Source organism: Sinocyclocheilus grahami, unplaced genomic scaffold, assembly GCF_001515645.1.
Source record: "Sinocyclocheilus grahami isolate Dianchi unplaced genomic scaffold, SAMN03320097.WGS_v1.1 scaffold281.1, whole genome shotgun sequence".
Taxonomy (NCBI): Eukaryota; Metazoa; Chordata; class Actinopteri; order Cypriniformes; family Cyprinidae; genus Sinocyclocheilus; species Sinocyclocheilus grahami.
In genome coordinates, this window is record NW_015505460.1 from 774,522 (window position 1) to 787,038 (window position 12,517).

At 38.7% G+C, this 12,517-nt stretch overlaps 1 protein-coding gene across 1 annotated transcript in view; it reads right to left on the minus strand.

Moving 5' to 3' along the window:
- LOC107600281 (leucine-rich repeats and immunoglobulin-like domains protein 1) overlaps positions 1-12,517 on the minus strand; it is a 44,537-nt gene that overhangs the window by 30,593 nt on the left and 1,427 nt on the right. The gene's annotated exons all lie outside the window — the stretch shown is intronic.

The window sequence follows — 12,517 nt, forward strand, 5'->3', positions numbered from 1 at the left end:
CGATAACGCAAGCAAACTCCGCTCCAGGCTACCGCACACACCTGGAGCAAACCAGTTCAGCTTTTACATGTGTTATGCGTTATGCTGTCAAAAATCTAGAATGCAAGTTGCTGTTTTTGAGAGTGACCCAAATTTACAGCAATGGGATTAATAAAGCATACTGCTCCGATAACGAAATGAACAAGCATCAAAACGAGTTTGACTGCTAATGACATACTGCTGACTGGTTTCCACACGTTGAAAGAATAAACAATGGATCGGAGAAGTAGATGAAGATCAGGGGCGTTCCCTCCGAGGAGGCAAAGGAGGCAGTGTCTCCTCAAAAAATTGGATGGCAAAATAATCGATATTACAAACATAAATTGCAATTACTAAATATGGCATTAAAAGTATAAAAGTAACTCGTTTTAATAAAGTAACAGTCCAACAGCGACACCCATCCCACAGGTAAAGTTACAGCAGAGGCTTGCCTCCCTTCAGTCCATAGACTTATAACAGAGACCTGTTAGTGTGCCGTGACTTTTCTGGGTTGTAATTGAGAATGAATGGGTGAAAGTCACGTGAGAGGAGGAAATGTCTTCATCGCGCTATAATTGGATATGATCGGTTATGATTGAATGTGATTGGTTCATGTGATAAATCCCGCTTCTTGTTTTCGTGCGAGCTCTTGGCTCAGTGGTAGAGCATTGCGTTAGCAGCGCAACAGGTTGTGGGTTCAAATCCCAGAGAACACACATACTGGTAAAAAATTTATAGCCTGAATGCACTGTAAGTCGCTTTGGATAAAAGCATCTGCTAAATGCATAAATTATTAATTATAAAGTAAGTAAACAACTCTCGACCAGCTCGTGACAGATTGTTCCAGAAAACTTCAAAGTGAACAGAACAAGTGATTGTTAGATTACAGAGTTTCCCCCTGCATATGGTTTATTATCTTAACAGAAAGGAAAACTCTGGAGTAATTGCACCACTAGTTTAGCCGGAAACATCAGAGTGGTCAACTTCAGCAGTATATTCATCAAATTTAATTTTGTGGGTCTGTATGACCAGCAGAGTCAAATTTACATATGTACATACCAGGGAACAATTCAAACACAGCAAAGATACTGTATATATAGGACTTTTTGCCAATCATCTAAATAGAAAAGAAATCAATAAAAATAATATTATATGCACATTTACATACACTCAATCGTGACCAAATATATCAGACTAGTATTAGTATTATATTTAGTCTATATGCATTTAATAATTATAAAATAATTATGATATTGTACAATTATTATTATTATTGTTAATATAGACCTAGGTTATTACAGTTAACAAAAAAAAACTCTGTTATTTAAAAATAAGCAAATTATTAAAACTTATTTAATTTCAGCTAGTTGCCAAAGCAACACACTTCCTTTCATTTAGTTTGACTTGATGTACCAAAATAAAAATGTATAAAAACTATATGTACATATTAAATAATAAAAATAAAAATGACAAAAATATACAACATAATGACTAAAACAAAATTATTAGTAGTATTAGTATTAGTATTAATAATATTATTATTATAAGAGCAGCAGCGCCGTTAAACATGAGAAAGGTGTGTTGATAATTTTGATTCATGGATACTGATTAGCTCAAAAAATGGAGAAAAGAAAACAAAAACGTTGAAAAATACAGAAATAAGCAGAAGTTGCGCATTTGCATTAATGTTCCTGATCACAAAAACTGCTGATCAACAGAATATGCATATCAACCTATACGCCTGCACATTATGGTTTAATGCCATAAAACGTCTGGAAACTATACGCAGTATGGGGTTAAGGGATAGTTTGTCAGTAATGCTTTCACAGAACGTTAAATGGTGATTTTAGTCTCCAGACCAAATGTGCTGGGGGTGCTCTATAAGGCCTGTTACTCTCCAATTCTCTCACCCCTCCCCTTTCTTTCACTCTTTTTTATGTCTTTTCCAGATCTCCAAACTCTTACCAGATGTACAGAATTTACAGATGAGTCATCCATCACTTTGTAGACACTTAAACAAAGGAGGGGAGAGAAGGAGGTGCTCAAATGTGTCTCAACAGAAAGAGAATCTGGAATATTTGTTTGATCCTTTTGGAATTTCAATTCTGGTACTAGTGTGGCTGCTATTCCCCTAACCGAGACATAACAACACTCGTCTACATCTAAACTAGTCCAAAAAGAAGATATTCGCTCTGTCAACTCGCCATTAAATCGCTAGTTTCATGTTTTATGTACATTAACAGACAAAACCTTGAATTTTGGCTGACTGGAAAAGGCCTGGGCATAAATCAATGGATAAAATGTCCTTGAATGCATGGAAACTCCACAAGAGCAGTGCTAACGGAAGGTGCCGTTAACCTCTGTGCCATGCAGGCCAAGCTAAACATGGCAAGGCACTCCTTTAACTCACAATCCGATAACGCAAGCAAACTCCGCTCCAGGCTACCGCACACACCTGGAGCAAACCAGTTCAGCTTTTACATGTGTTATGCGTTATGCTGTCAAAAATCTAGAATGCAAGTTGCTGTTTTTGAGAGTGACCCAAATTTACAGCAATGGGATTAATAAAGCATACTGCTCCGATAACGAAATGAACAAGCATCAAAACGAGTTTGACTGCTAATGACATACTGCTGACTGGTTTCCACACGTTGAAAGAATAAACAATGGATCGGAGAAGTAGATGAAGATCAGGGGCGTTCCCTCCGAGGAGGCAAAGGAGGCAGTGTCTCCTCAAAAAATTGGATGGCAAAATAATCGATATTACAAACATAAATTGCAATTACTAAATATGGCATTAAAAGTATAAAAGTAACTCGTTTTAATAAAGTAACAGTCCAACAGCGACACCCATCCCACAGGTAAAGTTACAGCAGAGGCTTGCCTCCCTTCAGTCCATAGACTTATAACAGAGACCTGTTAGTGTGCCGTGACTTTTCTGGGTTGTAATTGAGAATGAATGGGTGAAAGTCACGTGAGAGGAGGAAATGTCTTCATCGCGCTATAATTGGATATGATCGGTTATGATTGAATGTGATTGGTTCATGTGATAAATCCCGCTTCTTGTTTTCGTGCGAGCTCTTGGCTCAGTGGTAGAGCATTGCGTTAGCAGCGCAACAGGTTGTGGGTTCAAATCCCAGAGAACACACATACTGGTAAAAAATTTATAGCCTGAATGCACTGTAAGTCGCTTTGGATAAAAGCATCTGCTAAATGCATAAATTATTAATTATAAAGTAAGTAAACAACTCTCCCGCTTAGATACCACTACTTTGTGTCATATCAAAATAAAACTTGAAATGGTCTGAAACGTTATGACTGTGTCAGTTTTTAGTGAGCATTCAGCGTGATGAATTGAAAAGATATATATTTGTGTCTGTGGCAGTGTTTACAGAGCTTTTATGACAATGACCCGAAATAAAGTTGACTATTAAAAAGAACAGCTGAACATCAGTTCACAAATAAAAAATATTGGTAACATTGGTAACATCATAAGGTGTCATTTAATGTGTTAACTAACATGAACAAACAATGAACATTTATTACAGTATTTATTCATCTTTGTTTACATTAGTTCGTGTTAGTTCGTGTTAGTTCACAGTGCATAAACTAATGTTAACAAACAACTTTGGATTTTAATAGTGCATTAGTAAATGCTGAAATTAATATGAACTAAGATTAATAAATGCTGTAGAAGTAGGTTTTTTATATAATAAACAATATAAACTATTGTTTATTCTTCGTTCATGTTAACTGAAGTGAAGTGACATGTGGCCAAGTATGGTGACCCATACTCGGAATTAGTGCTCTACATTTATCCCATCCAAAGTGCACACACACACATCAGTGAACACACCCGGAGCAGTGGGCAGCCATTTTTTGCTGCGGCGCCCGGGGAGCAGTTGGGGGTTCAGTGCCTTGCTCAAGGGTACCTTAGTCGTGGTATTGAAGGTGGGAGAGAGCGCTGTACATTCACTCCCCCCACCTACAATCCCTGCCGGTATGAGACTCGAACCCGCAAACTTTGGGTTACGAGTCCAACTCTCTAACCATTAGGCCACAACTTCCCCTCTCTTATGACTAGAGACTAATGAAAACTAATGAAACATTATTGTAAAGTAAACTGTTTCCAAAATATTGTTCAGATTGTAACTGCCTTTAGCTATTATTTTGGAATAAATATAAAAATGCAATGAAATGTATATCTTTTATTATATCCTAAATATATAGCTGTTCTTGCGGCTGGTCTATGTGGTAATATAGTACATCCGGCAGGACATCCATATGCTCTCCTAAGTCCTAACATTCATCGACCTCAAATATGGCTTATCATCTGAAAAATGTACATAGTAGCAACTTTACATGGCAGCTCAATCTAATGTTAGCCTAGAAAAAAGTGCACTGTTCACGTGTTTGTGCAGAGTGTGGAAGCTGAACAGCAGCACGCTTGGACTACTGCATGACAGATGGAGGTGCCGGTGCGATCATTTTCTCTTTAAAATACTTCGTCATTTTGGTCATACAGATAAGAGCAATGCATCTTTTGTATCTGTAAAGACTCTACGTTTATTCGTGTGCACTCAGAATAACAATGAAACGTCGCACTTTTGTTAAATAATGAAAGCAAACAGGATGCGCTTTCTGCCGTCTCGGACTCTGTGAACTTGAGCACTTCGAAACTCCGTGTATGCTTGCCTTATTACAGACATGAAAAATATATCTATAGAGATTGAAACTTTTAAATGAAAAAAAAATTCACATAGAAAACAAATATTCTCAGATTATGTAATCCGTATGAAACATGCATACAGGCGCATACTGCAGAGATGATGAGTCAGTCTCACCGGCTTCATCTCTTAAAACGAAAACAGAAAGCATTAGTGTAACAATAAATTATTAAAACGTTATTGCAGTGTACTTACTGTTTTTCCCTAACACATTCATAATTATTATATTTGCCGGTGCGCTGTGGCAAGCCTTTTTTTGCGTGCGCTTGAGCGCTTATTAGGCTATGTAGGCAATTAAGGCTCATTATTATGATTTATATAGTTTATTAATAAAAGTGCGACTAATAGTTGACTAATGCTTAAAATGAACGACTACTAGTCGACCAGAAAAATCTTTAGTCGAGGGCAGCCCTAATGCATAGGCCTATTGACTAATTGTTTACGGGAAGCACACATATAAGACGCTGACAATTAGCTGAATATATAGCCTACTTGTTTAATTAGTGACACTTAGCCTGCATTTTTAAATCTTTATTTGAATGTGGCAATTAACATTTTTATTTTAAAACCTTTATTTGAATATTGCAACATAATATTGCTATTTCTATGAATAAATCTCTGACAGAGACTATCAGCCAATCATTGTGTGCATAGTTAGTAAGTATGCTGACATCATCCAAAACAACGAGGTCAACCCCGCCCTTACTCTTAGCTTAAGACTTCTCTCTATTCCTTAGTAAAAGTTTGTCTCAGCAGCTTTGTGAATAGGTTTTAAGAGAAAACTTAGCTAAAAACTTTTACTGCTATTTAGGAGAACTCTTAGTGGTAAGATAAAATGTTTTGTGAATATGGGCCCAGGTTTACACAGCAGCTCCACAACAGGTGACAGGGAGCGTAAAGAAAAGACTGTCCCCCACAATGCATAAAAACGCATCAAACCCCCTTTGCGGTGGTGAGAAAAGTCTGGCAGGCTGTTCACCAAGCCTAAAGGGTGACCAAACTACATTCACACATGTGGCAACCCAGGTTGCACATACAAACCAACCACCACCCCCCCTCTGCTTTCAAAACAATCAGGAGGGCCACCAAAGGGTTGTTGTAGTTTACTTTGAGAAGTAAGGGTGTGTTCAATATATATCAAACCATATTTGGTTTGATTAAAACAAACTCTGATGCGATTGCTCTGTTAAGGCCCCGATATACTTCAAACAAAGCTCTTTTTCATTCTTCGTTTGAGGGCAAAAAGAAATTCAAAAAGGTTAAGCGACGGTATACTGTTTTCGAACATTCCGACAGCCCCGTGCTGCTGGAGGCGGGGTTGTAAACATGTGTCACGCCACCCACGTGTACCCCCTAAACACAACAACGATGGCGGCTGTGAGAGAAGAACAGTTTCGTAAACATCTGGCAGTAGCATTGATCTATTCAATGGCAAAGAAAAAAAACAAGAACAAGCGACGTAGATGGTATGTGCGTCCACTTAACGAAAACAGAAAGAATGATGGCGAGTTTGCCCTTTTTATTCAGCAAATGCGGAGCACAGATAAGGAAGTGCATTTTTCATACTTCTGAATGTGCGCCGCGCGGTTTGACGATCTCTTGAAAAGGGTATCGCCATATGTGAAACATGCAAAAAAACGCACAGGACACAGATTTCCACTACGGAGAGACTGGCCTTGACACTCCGAGTACTAGCTTGTGGGGCCACGCAACAAAGTGTGGCTAAAACATTCAAGATTGGACCGTGCACAGCCCGCAAGATAGTCGCGAAGATGTGTTCTCCTGTCTGGCCTCCATGGAATGAGAAACGAACCGGGGGGGAAAAACAATCGTACGTCAAAGGCGGCGGAGTTCTAGAACACACCCACCGACTGCGTAACCGCCACGGACCAATGGTAGCTCAAAGGTGTTTAGGAGGCAAAACAAACTCCCCCAAAAAGTTCACTTTGGTGAGCTGTTTCGAACGGCCAAAACGAACTCAAAACTAACTTCATTTCGGCCTCATTTTGTTTGAAATGACGTCATTTCAGTTTGTTCTTCGATTTCGTTTGAAGAATATCGGGGCCTTTAGTGCAGTTCTTTTGAGTAAGCGTGAACGCTGCCATCCAAATCCTTGTGCGCACCAAACAAGTGGACCGATACCGCTAAAAATATTCCAAACAAACTCTGGTGCGGTTCGAATGAAATATGAACGCAACACGGACCAAATACTTCTAAACGAACCAAAAACAGGAAGTAATGACAAGATGTGTAGCTATGCTACATGATTTGACGACACGGAATGAGCGGTGTAACCAAAATAAAATGAGCAGAGGGCAAACGTAGAGCAACGATGAGGTAAAGTGCCTTTTATGAGCTCCTTGTGAGTTTGCAGGTGGGGAAAATAAAATACAATGAGCGCGCTTAGTCCAGCAGACGGCATTACACTCTTAAAAATAAAGGTGCTTCACGATGCCATAGAAGAACCTTTTTGTCTAAATGGTTCCATAAAGAACCTTTAACATCTGAAGAATCTTTCTGTTTGACAAAAGGTTCTTTGTGGTGAAAAAAGGTTCTTCAGATTACAAAAAGGTAAGAAAGAGATGGTTCTTTAAAAGAACCTCCAACTGAATGGTTCTTTGTGGAACCAAAAATGGTTCTTCTATGGCATCGCTGTGAAGAACCTTTTGAAGCACCTTTTTTTTTAAGAGTGTAGGTGTGTTCGACTTAAAGCTAGAGACGCACCGATCGATCAGCCAGAGATCAGAATTGGCCGATTTTCCTCATGATCGGCCCGGATCGGTGGCCGGTCAGTCTCACTTCTTTCCGATTCCGAGCTGATCCGTTTTGCTACCACAAACTTTTTTTTTTTTGCGGCACAGGCAATAACATCAGCCGCGCATTCTCGCTCTCATCTCTCCGACGACCCCTTCTCTCTCACACACGTCTCTTTCGCTCCGATTAAATAGTGCTTGTATTGCGCATTGAGTAATTTCCGCAGGTTTCGCGCTTATACCAAAAGCGCACGCACCACCACTGATCTATATTAGTGGAGCGCACAAGCCACGCTCAGTCTCAAACAGCTTGTGAGCCACAAATACCAAAATGAGTGGCTAACTGTGCTAAAACGTTCAAATTAGTGGTGGGCGGTATACCGGTTCATACCGAATACCGGTGTTTATTTTTGTTATGATATGAATTTTTTAAATACCGCAATACCGGTGTATGTCGCTTAAACAACGTTCGGAACGCAACACTGTTTGAAAGGGGTCCCTTTTCACTGTTGCACTGTGTTGAGGGAACAGCTGTATAAGCGTGAAAGTTCAGAAACTAAAGCTGTAGAAGTAATAGAACGTGATGACACAGAAGAACTCATCCACAATATCCACATTGACCGCCACAAATATCCACCGCCCCCTGCCATCAGCTCCCACGTCTCACACACACGAGCGCGACTTTAGCACTAGATTTAGCAACTTTCAGACCCTTTTAGCGGCTTTTTTCCATAGAATATTCATACTGATAAACCTAGTGACTTTTTTGGATAAACCTTAGCTATGGATCAGTTAGAAGATTTCGCCAGTGCTGTCCCACGAACGCAAGGTCTTACTTTCCCGGAGAAGTCTCACCTCTCTCAGCGTCTGTTCTGTGCAGTGAGCGGCAGAGAAGCAGCGCATTCAGTTGGCCGCACCGCAGCCGACTCGTCAATAAATGAGTGCAAAACAGCGTTTCCAAGCACCTGTCGCTTACTGATTGTTTGGAATTATAAATATGAGCATAGTTCGTCTGTTAATATCACATGCACTTTTTTTTTTCTTACTCGCAGGTGGTGCGCTGAGACAAAAAAATAATATAGCCAAAACAACTGCATAGCCGCACTTTAGTGTAGATGCATGTTGATTTTATCAGACGATGCCGTGATTATAAATGAGAGTGACTCCTGGTTAACATGTATTAAAAGGTTGATAGTTGAGAAAGAGAACGCATGTTGTGTAACAGTATATTGGGTCCGTGGATAAACTTTTAAAGGGACCGCTGTCCAATATTCCTGCTGCTGTCTGTCATGTAACTTTAATGGTAAGCATTAATCTGTATTTAATTTTTATAATGAAGACTACAGAAATTAAAGTAATCAACTTTACTTTCATTTCTGTAGTATTTCTTACCTGAATAAAAACTTACTTAACCTGAAAAACTTCATCGCTCTCTTTATTCTATTGCATTTATTTGTGCTGTTGTTTGCAATTTTTTTTATTTGTTCTTATTTTATTACTGACTTTTTACTTGTGTTTTTTTTTATGAAAATAAAACTTGTCAATTATAGTTCTTAGAAAGAAAATCGCAATCTGCAAAAATCGGTATCGGCAGATCACACTAACAAAAAATCGGAAATCGGAATCGGCCAAGAAAATTGCAATCGGTGCATCTCTACTTAAAGCGACGCTGAGCAGACCGGTCGGTTAATGGGTGCTTTGATATCATACACCCGCAGCACCACTTTAAGTCGAACACACCTTTTGTTTGGGGTGTTTGGTAAGTTCCATCCCGAAACATATGTCATTCAACCCGACCAATCAGGTTGTGAACGTATCACCATGACTTTAGGTTCGGTATCTTTAGGTTCGCTGTCAAAAATTCCAAAGTGAAAGCTAAGCGGACCAGGACCAAATGTATCATTTTCCTTTTTGGTCCGGACCAAATTAACCAAACGAACCGAACTACAAGTGTGAACACACCCTAAGACTCATACAGCTTGTTACATCAAGCCAAACTGTTTCCATCACCTTAGTCTTCACAGCACTCTGAATCAAACAAAATCAAATAGCTATTTAATCAAAAACGGATCTCATTTATCCTGAATTTTAAAGGGTCAGTCCTGATGAATGCAAGACGCCAAAGACACGCATACATTTCCATAATCAAAATGGCTTAATTTTTCTATACTTCAGATGGATCTGATGCAAGAAACATTTTTCAAAGAAAATAATTTAATTCACAAGGAATTCAGACAACTTTTTCAAATTCGCAGATGGAGAGTTTGGAGGACTGTGTCATGCATCAGTGAAGCCAATAAGATTACTCATAACATTCATCAGTTAATTCAACGTCTCCTCCGCACTCAGGTTCAAGGGATAGTTCACCCGAAACTAAAAAGAAGATATTTTGAGAAATGTCTCAGTGGCCATACAATGTAAGTCAATGGTCACCAAAACTGTTTGGTTACCAACATTCCATACAAAAGAAAGAACGATTTCTTTAACCCTCACCATGAATAACTCCATCAGTCTTTATCTTAATAGAGTCTTAAGGCCCATATCTCAATGTTAACTTGAATCCACAAAGGACCATGTACGTGTTGACAATGCCAACACCTCGCTGCTTCCTACTTGCCATCAAGGTCTCTGTGAGCCATGGGGGAACCATTAAATGAAAGAAAGAAAAAAAATGGGCAGTATGGAGAAACTATTTGGACAACTGGAAGGTATTAAGGCTTGATTTTATACTCAGGCCATGTCCACAGGGTTTTTCCAACCAAAGCTTTTTCTACTCTTGATTGATATATTGCAGAAGGACAACCCAAAAAATATCTCTGGCCTATAACTTTCAAATCCAGCTTCTGTTGGATCTGTCAACATGAAAGCAGATGATAAAGGGACATTAAGATGCTGGAACATGCCTTTTAGTTCATGGAAATGCTAAAACGTGGTTTGACGTTCCTTGGGCGAGTTTGTGCGGCGTGGTTACGCAAGCAACAGATTTAGATGTCACAAGCACTAGCGCTTTGACTACTTGTCAATTGCCAGAGAGGCGTATAAAAGTGCTGAACATGAATAGCGACATGTGAATAGGGATAGTTGTAGGGATTAATGATGATAAATAATCAGCATTATGATAGACCACAGTTGCCTTTTTGAGCGATAAAGAGCTTTTGAGAGATAAAGAGCCACTGGTTAAGAACAAGGAACCAGTTGTTTTGAGTTAATGCTGTTGCTGTCAGTGAGGTTTGAATATTAAAAACGGTCACGCTTTAAAGACCATATATAAGGAAAGTCAGAAGGAAATGTATATCACCTGTTGGGCGGTTGCACCCTATCAATAAAAGCACTGTCAAAGCATTTTAACCGCTTCTAATACTAGTTTTAAACAAGACACTTTAAATGATTTAATATACCAATTTAACAGTGTAATATGGAATAAATCAATTATTTATTGCCGCTTCATGCTTAATCTGTGACAAACATGGCCCCGATTTTCCTGCATTTGAATTTGATCGGTAGCTAGAAACACAGTCAACATGAAACAGAATTTGTGCCCATTTACTTTCTTAATACACACTCCTGATCTTATTGTTAATTATTTATTCAACTTTTTTGCTTATGTAAACACACCCTCTTATTTCAACCCCTTTTCTCCAACCACCTGTCATACAGAGACCACTTTTCGCCATCCAATCCAATAATCAAGTCCAATCTCCCAGATTTCGCTGAAAATATCCTGAAATACATCACATTAGCTTCCCACTAAAATTACTATATGAATTTAAATGGTATAGTCAAGGGCCACAGACTAAAGCACTCAGGCAGACCAGGTCAGATTACTCAGCAGTAGGTTAGACAGTCCTTGAGGCAGAACACCAACAGAGCTACCTGCCCAATCATTCCCATCTAAGGCCTGATATCATGTGTAATGAATGTTTCACAGTCCTATATGACAAAGAACGATTATGTCAGCCACCCTCGGTTACAATTAATAAGCTTCTCATCTTTAAAAAGTTATCTCTGGGTTTGTGTCTTTATATATTTCAAATAAAGCCCAACGAAGAACCAAATGACCAGGTCATTTGGCGAATCGGGTGATATACAATGTACAACAGATAACTCATGACTTCAGTTGACGCTTCCGTGTTGAAACTTGTGCGTGATAACCATCTTTTAAACCTGACAAGAACAGTAAGGGAGCTGCTTTTGTGAAATTAACAGACAAAACAGGTATCTTAGCAGTGATGAAACATGCAGTAAAGGTGTTAAAGATAATAATGGGCAGTAAAACCGTTCCCTTTGAAAATTATGATTGTGATCTTGAACACACAGGCAGATAACACCTTAGAAACTTTGTCTAGGCCACACAGATACATTACATTAACACCTAACGCCCAAAAAAGACATCTATAAAAGTGATGTCATGGAGAAATGTTAAGAAAATACGGTTATTAAAATGGCTTTATACTTTTTGTGTGTGATGTCTGTGTGATGTTAATCTTAAAAAATTGCCTATATATCAGGGAGTTTATAACAATGGCAGATAACCATAAACATAACAACTGCCACTGTTCTCAGTTTGTACTACGAGACTAACTAGATCTACCATCTTAGTATAGGGCACTTATAAAGTCATAATCTATAAACCAGACCAAATATAATGTCAAAACCACTAAACTGCATTATTATGGCCAGTTTATGAAAAAGTCCTGTGGAAAAGGGTGAAGGTGATGCCTGTCAGAGCGGTAGAATACTTGAAATAGGTTTCAATATAAATTTCAATATAAAATAAACTCTGAATACAACCATTAAGAGATTTTTTAATTAGTATGAGCTTCATCCTTTGCTTTTTTTAGCACTCTAGTCTAACAATATTAATAAATATGGGATTTTAAGGACCAAAATTACCTTCCAGCAAATAAACAAGTGATTGTGATCATTGTTTCATGACTTTGACTCATATCAGCAGGCCTCCTAAAACTGTCTGTCAAGAGTTTCCAAACTTATGACAGTAACTAGCATGTCATAACCCAG